Source organism: Haliotis rubra, unplaced genomic scaffold (assembly GCF_003918875.1).
Source record: "Haliotis rubra isolate DU_JTF1 unplaced genomic scaffold, ASM391887v1 Scf126, whole genome shotgun sequence".
NCBI lineage: Eukaryota > Metazoa > Mollusca > Gastropoda > Lepetellida > Haliotidae > Haliotis > Haliotis rubra.
Genome location: NW_025765181.1, coordinates 2,040,937 through 2,046,994, shown reverse-complemented (window position 1 = coordinate 2,046,994; position 6,058 = coordinate 2,040,937).

The following is a 6,058-nucleotide window of genomic DNA, read 5'->3' as shown; positions in this document are numbered from 1 at the left end:
ACACAGACCGGGTGAGAATCAGGGTGATCTAAATAGTTGGATATATTCAAGGAGTTGACAGAGGTAGGCATGCATTCTGAAGCAGCAAAAAATGTACTGAGTTTATTTACATCTGGTCCTGCCACTTCGGTGTTACGATGAGCCAACACGGCGCCTTTCATGTCGGAGAAACACGTTCAAGGCATTGGCAACAACAGGACATTTTTCAAACCTGGCATATATTTGTCAGGTGTACGGTTTAGCCTCACACAAACAGTTCACACCTGGATATCAGTTTGTGATTATGTCGGGGGAATCAATACCGGGACATTTATTGGGTGTCATGTTCTTAGATATCAGAACTGTACCTGATGAACAAGGATCATTTTCACCATCGACAAGCTGGACATTGGACTTCAACATGGCAGGAGCCTTGTTATGTGTTGAATAATAAACCAGAGAATTATGTTACCCTTGCATCATAGATGTCGGTGGACTGGTTTTGTTCAGATGTATCTGACAATTGTTTGTGCATGTGGAAATGGGTGTCTATCTTTGACAAATGTACCCAGTGGACTGAGATCTTCACAATCATGTGAAATGGGTGTCTTCACATTTTGACAAATGCACCCCCATGCTAGAGGTCCCCAGTTTGAGTGTAGAGGTACTGAGATGTCTTCACAATCTGAATGTAGATGTACCCAAATGTCCTTCATATTTTGAAGACAAATGCACCCCCAAGCTAGAGGTCATCCCAGTTTGAGTGTAGAGGTACCCAAATGTTCTTCATATTTCAAGGGCAAATGTACCCAGCAGCCTGAGATCTTCACAATTTGAATGCAGATGTACCTAAATGTCCTTCATATTTTGAGGGCAAATGCACCCCCAAGCTAGAGGTCATCCCAGTTTGAGTCAGGAGGTACCGGTACCCACCAGCCTGATCTCTTCACATTTACTGTGTAGATAGATCCCCAGCCTCTGACACGTGACAGTAGTCTTTTTCCCTTCAGTGGACTTCTTGGAATTATCCTTTTCAAACATTAACTCTATCCTACACCAAATAGTACAAATCTCTGTGTAAGCCTAAGCTGAACGCCAACCAGTTGATCTCTGTGTAGATTGTGCTGTCCACTACACCCCCGGTGTGACTCAGCATCCACAATGGACCAATATGCCAGATTTATACACAAAGACAAAACCCAGAACTTTAAGTTACCATTTAATATTTATACTCCTCTCACAAAGGCAAACTATTTGTCAGACATATTTACATGTTCACACTTATGGTGTGAATATCTATTTTTACAGCCATACAATTCAAAAATATTTATCCTTAAAGTTCCTCCTTTATGATATTTACCTTATATAGAACAAACTTTATGGATAACAACTTCTTTATTCGTGAGTGCGACGTTTCGATACAGATTCTAGTACCGTTGTCATGCTTGACAACGGTACTAGAATCTGTATCAAAACGTCGCACTCACGAATAAAAAAGAAGTTGTTATCCATAAAGTTTGTTCTATATTGTACTTTCCAACTTCTAAAATGCCACTCAAAGATGATATTTACCTGTTCGATAACGAGTTGATATTCAAGGTGTGTTGTTGTTTAAGAAAGGTATACACAACTTCATAAACCTATTTTCAGCTTATCAAATATGTATCTCCCTCCATCCACATGAGTCTGGCAACACCTGACCCAAATGGCAAAGCTTTGAATGTTAATATTCCAATAAAATTTCAAAATTGACCTTCCATTTCAGCCACAGATGTGTATGAAACGTGAGATTGGTTGCACATTTCTCTGAATGTTTGTCTTGTATATTTACAACATTGTGTGTGTAGTAGCAAAAACTGTGTGTCATGAAAATATGTAAATCACTTAGAATTTATCAAATATGTACCAACAACTTGCTTTGAACTTCATGAAAGTGGTAGAATAAATGTGCATTACAACTATTAAATTCGTATTCCCTATTAATGTAAAAACAGCTATCATATAGACTCCTACAGCTGTGTATGTTTGTTTGCTGTTTACGCAGCACTCAGTATTATTCCAGCAAAAGGGGCCAGCGGTCCACAGCTGTGCTGGTTCTGTCTAACATGCATGATTGATAGCATTCAACATAGCTGCACTTTAAATATTAATAACTATATTATTGGTAGAGACAGTCTCATCTTTGATGTGGACAACTCATATGATGATTCCAATATCACTTGTTGATAAAACTGTGCTTCCAAAAACAAGTATGGCTTTTGTTTGCAGATACGACAGTTGAACAGTTAAATGAAACTCTTGGATTGTACCTTTTTTATATTTAACAGAGCATATAATAGAATTTTACTTTACTAAGAAGGTGTAATCCCAAATATAACATATGTTACGTCATAAATATTGCAGTTGTCTGTGTTCAACAAGTCACCCTAAGTGACCCACGTCCCTGTAGAAGTTCTATAATGTTGGAGACATTAAACCCCATATAATCTCACAATAAGGACATTATTCTGGATTAATTCTTCAATTTCAGTTTAAAACTTTAGTACTTTTTGGGGTTGAATCCCATCCGGGATTCGAACCCACACCCTAAGAGTCAGGCACCAAATCAAACTGAACTGGCAGTCTAGACTACCAGTTGTCCGACTTCCATTTTTGTGGAAGTAGCGGTGGCTGAACAGGTTAGGCGGCTGACTTTGTGTGCTGGCGATTTGGTGCCGGACTCTGAGGGTGTGGGTTCAAACCCCGGATGGGACTCCAGCCAAAAAAGTACTTGAGTTTGTACTTTACTAAGAAAGTGTAATCCCAAATATAATATATGTTACATTTGACCACTTTCTTAATGGCATTGTGTAATTATAACTGCAATATTCCTATGTAATGGACTTGAGACTAGACAATCCAATGATTGATCCATGTGTACATCCACACAACAACCACCAAGTCCCACCATCTGACTCATTCAGTTGCCACTAACACCATCATAAGGTAAGGATCAGTTCTAACTCAGAACACCAAAGTTTCCAGTTGACCAAGACAACAGGATGCAACAGGCCCAGTTAGGGGATAAGCTTAAATAACACTGTACGCATAGCCTCAAATTTCAATACAATAATCTTCAGTCTTGTTTTTTATTGAACTCCTACTGAAAGATTTTCACACAACACACACACACACACACACACACACACACACACACACACACACACACACACACACACACACACACACACACAAAACACACGCACACACACAAAACACACGCACGCACACACACACACACACATATATACCATGAATAAACTGAAATGATACACATGGTTAACAAAAACTATTCATAAATGAAAGCATCCAATTCTAATCATAAACAACCCAGAATTAAAAACATGTTAATTGAAAACACAACCTGTCCTGCTGGCAAACAGATACAGAGAACTTCAGTTCAAAACACAGCTACATCATCGGAGTCACCGGAATCACAAGGTACCCTACAATCCTTCATCAATCTAAAACTTGGCTAAACTAACAGCCAGGGCAATCATCCACAGCGGACAATCAATAGGGTGTGTAGGAATACCGCCATAGTTAGCGTGTTACGCCCGGGATAAAAACAATCCAAGTCAGACTTAAAGCCACAACGCTGCTGTGGTTGACGCTGCAGCTGTTGTCGTTATGGAGCTGTGTACACACTTATGTTTGTCATCCTCTCTGAAACAAAGTCCGCAGCAGCCCCAAGTCCAATAACTGACTTGTTCCAGAATGTTGTCACATTGGGCTTAATGTTATTTTCACATTGTTGTTAGCTATAGATCTGCTGGCAGTGGACACTGTGTACACAGCTTTTGCATAATTCAAATCACTGGGCAGAGGCAAAAAATGTGCATGTTTTTTACCTGTGTTTTACAGGGTGAGAATTATATGCCAACAGGTATGATGACTTTATATCTGTTATTTATTTTCTAATTTATTTTTTTGTGATCTGGGGTTTAAACTTTAAGTCAAAGAATGGCAAAAAGTCCAAGTCAAAGAAGAGCCAGAATTCAAACCAAACAAGGACAACTGTAAGAAATTGAAGTAGAGCTAGAGTGAGAGGCAAAGAAGGGCAAAGGAACAGAAACGTACATCGCAGTTCATTCAACATGCCTTTTTAGCACAGTTATTTCCCTTAAGACCATACTTACATCTTTCATTATAGCACAGTTGTATTTCCCTTAAGACCTACTTACATCTTCCCTTATAGCAGTTGTATTTTCCCTTAAGAACTTACCCACATCTTCCCTTATCACAGTTGTATTTCCCATAAGACTTTACATCTTCCCTTATAGCACAGTTGTATTTCCCTTTAGACTTACCCACATCTTCCCTTATAGCACAGTTGTATTTCCCTTAAGACCTACCCATCTTCCTATAGCACAGTTGTATTTCCCTTAAGACCTACTTACATCTTCCCTATAGCACAGTTGTATTTCCCTTAAGACCTACTTACATCTACCCTTACAGCACAGTTGTATTTCCCTTAGACTTATACACATCTTCCTTTATAGCACAGTTGTATTTCCGTTAAGACCTACTTACATCTTCCCTTATAGCACAGTTGTATTTTCCTTAAGACCTACTTACATCTTCCCTTATAGCACAGTTGTATTTCCCTTAAGACCTACTTGTGTGTTTCCTTATAGCACAGTTGTATTTCCCTTAAGACCTAATTACATCTTCCCTTATAGCACAGTTGTATTTCCCTTAAAACTTACTTACATCTTCCCTTATAGCACAGTTGTATTTTCCTTAAGACCTACTTGTGTCTTCCCTTATAGCACAGTTGTATTTCCCTTAAGACCTACTTTACATCTTCCCTTATAGCACAGTTGTATTTCCCTTAAAACCTTGTTTACATCTTCCCTTATAAGCACAGTTGTATTTCCCCTTAGACGTGCTTCTGCATCGTCCCACTTAAAAGCACAGTTGTATTTTCCTTAAAACCTACTTACATCTTCCACCTTATAGCACAGTTGTATTTCCCTTAAGACGTACTTGCATCGTCCCTTAAAGCACAGTTGTGTTTCGCTTAAAACTTCTACTTACATCTTCCTTATAGCACAGTTGTATTTCCCTTAAGACTTGCACGCACATCTTCCCTAATAGCACGGTTGTGTTTCCTTTTAAGACTTGCTTCCTTATAGCTTCCCTTAAGCACTTATGGCCTCTCCCTTATAACAGTTGTATTCCCTTAAGACCTACTTACATCTTCCTTAAAATAGCACAGTTGTATTTCCCTTAAGACCTACTTACATCTTCCTTTATAGCACAGTTGTATTTCCCTTTAAGACCTACTTACATCTTCCTTATAGCACAGTTGTATTTCCCTTAAGACCTACTTACATCTTCCCCTTATAGCACTTTGTTGTATTTCCTTTAAGACCTACTTACATCTTCTGCCTTATAGCACAGTTGTATTTTCCCTTAGGACCTATAGTATGATTTGTCAGAAATTATTGAGAATTTTAGGAATATGTTTAATTCGATTTCTAGCATAAACAACCTTGACCAGCTATCAAGTGCTTGGTTTTATTCAAAGAGACATCTCCGTTAATCCTTTTCATTCGTTTGTGAAGAGTTATCCCCTGCTAGCAGACGACATTTTCAGAGATGCCTCAGTATGGATGATTTAGAGAGAAGAGGAAGTTGATTTTAGAGTATTATGACAAGGGACATCAGATCAGCTAAAGTGATTTCCAAGTAGAACAGGCATCCCTTTGTTCCACTGTTTATCGTGTTTTGAATAATATTGCAAATGGATATGGCATTGAACACCAGGGAGGCGCAGGTAGGCCCAGAAAATTGACTGTCGGTGACAGGAGGCGGCTTGGTATTCTTGTTTCTAAAACAAACGAAGGAGTTTAGAAACTTAAAGCTGGATGCATGATTGATAGAGGAACTGTGGCTGTCTGTAAGGAGACAATTAGAACTGAGCTGTATGCAATGGGTTGGCAGAAAAAGTCGAGGGAATTCCATCACCAATCATGAAACCTGAACAAAATGAGCAAAGGTTGAACTGGTGCTTACAGCATAGAAATTTTAACTG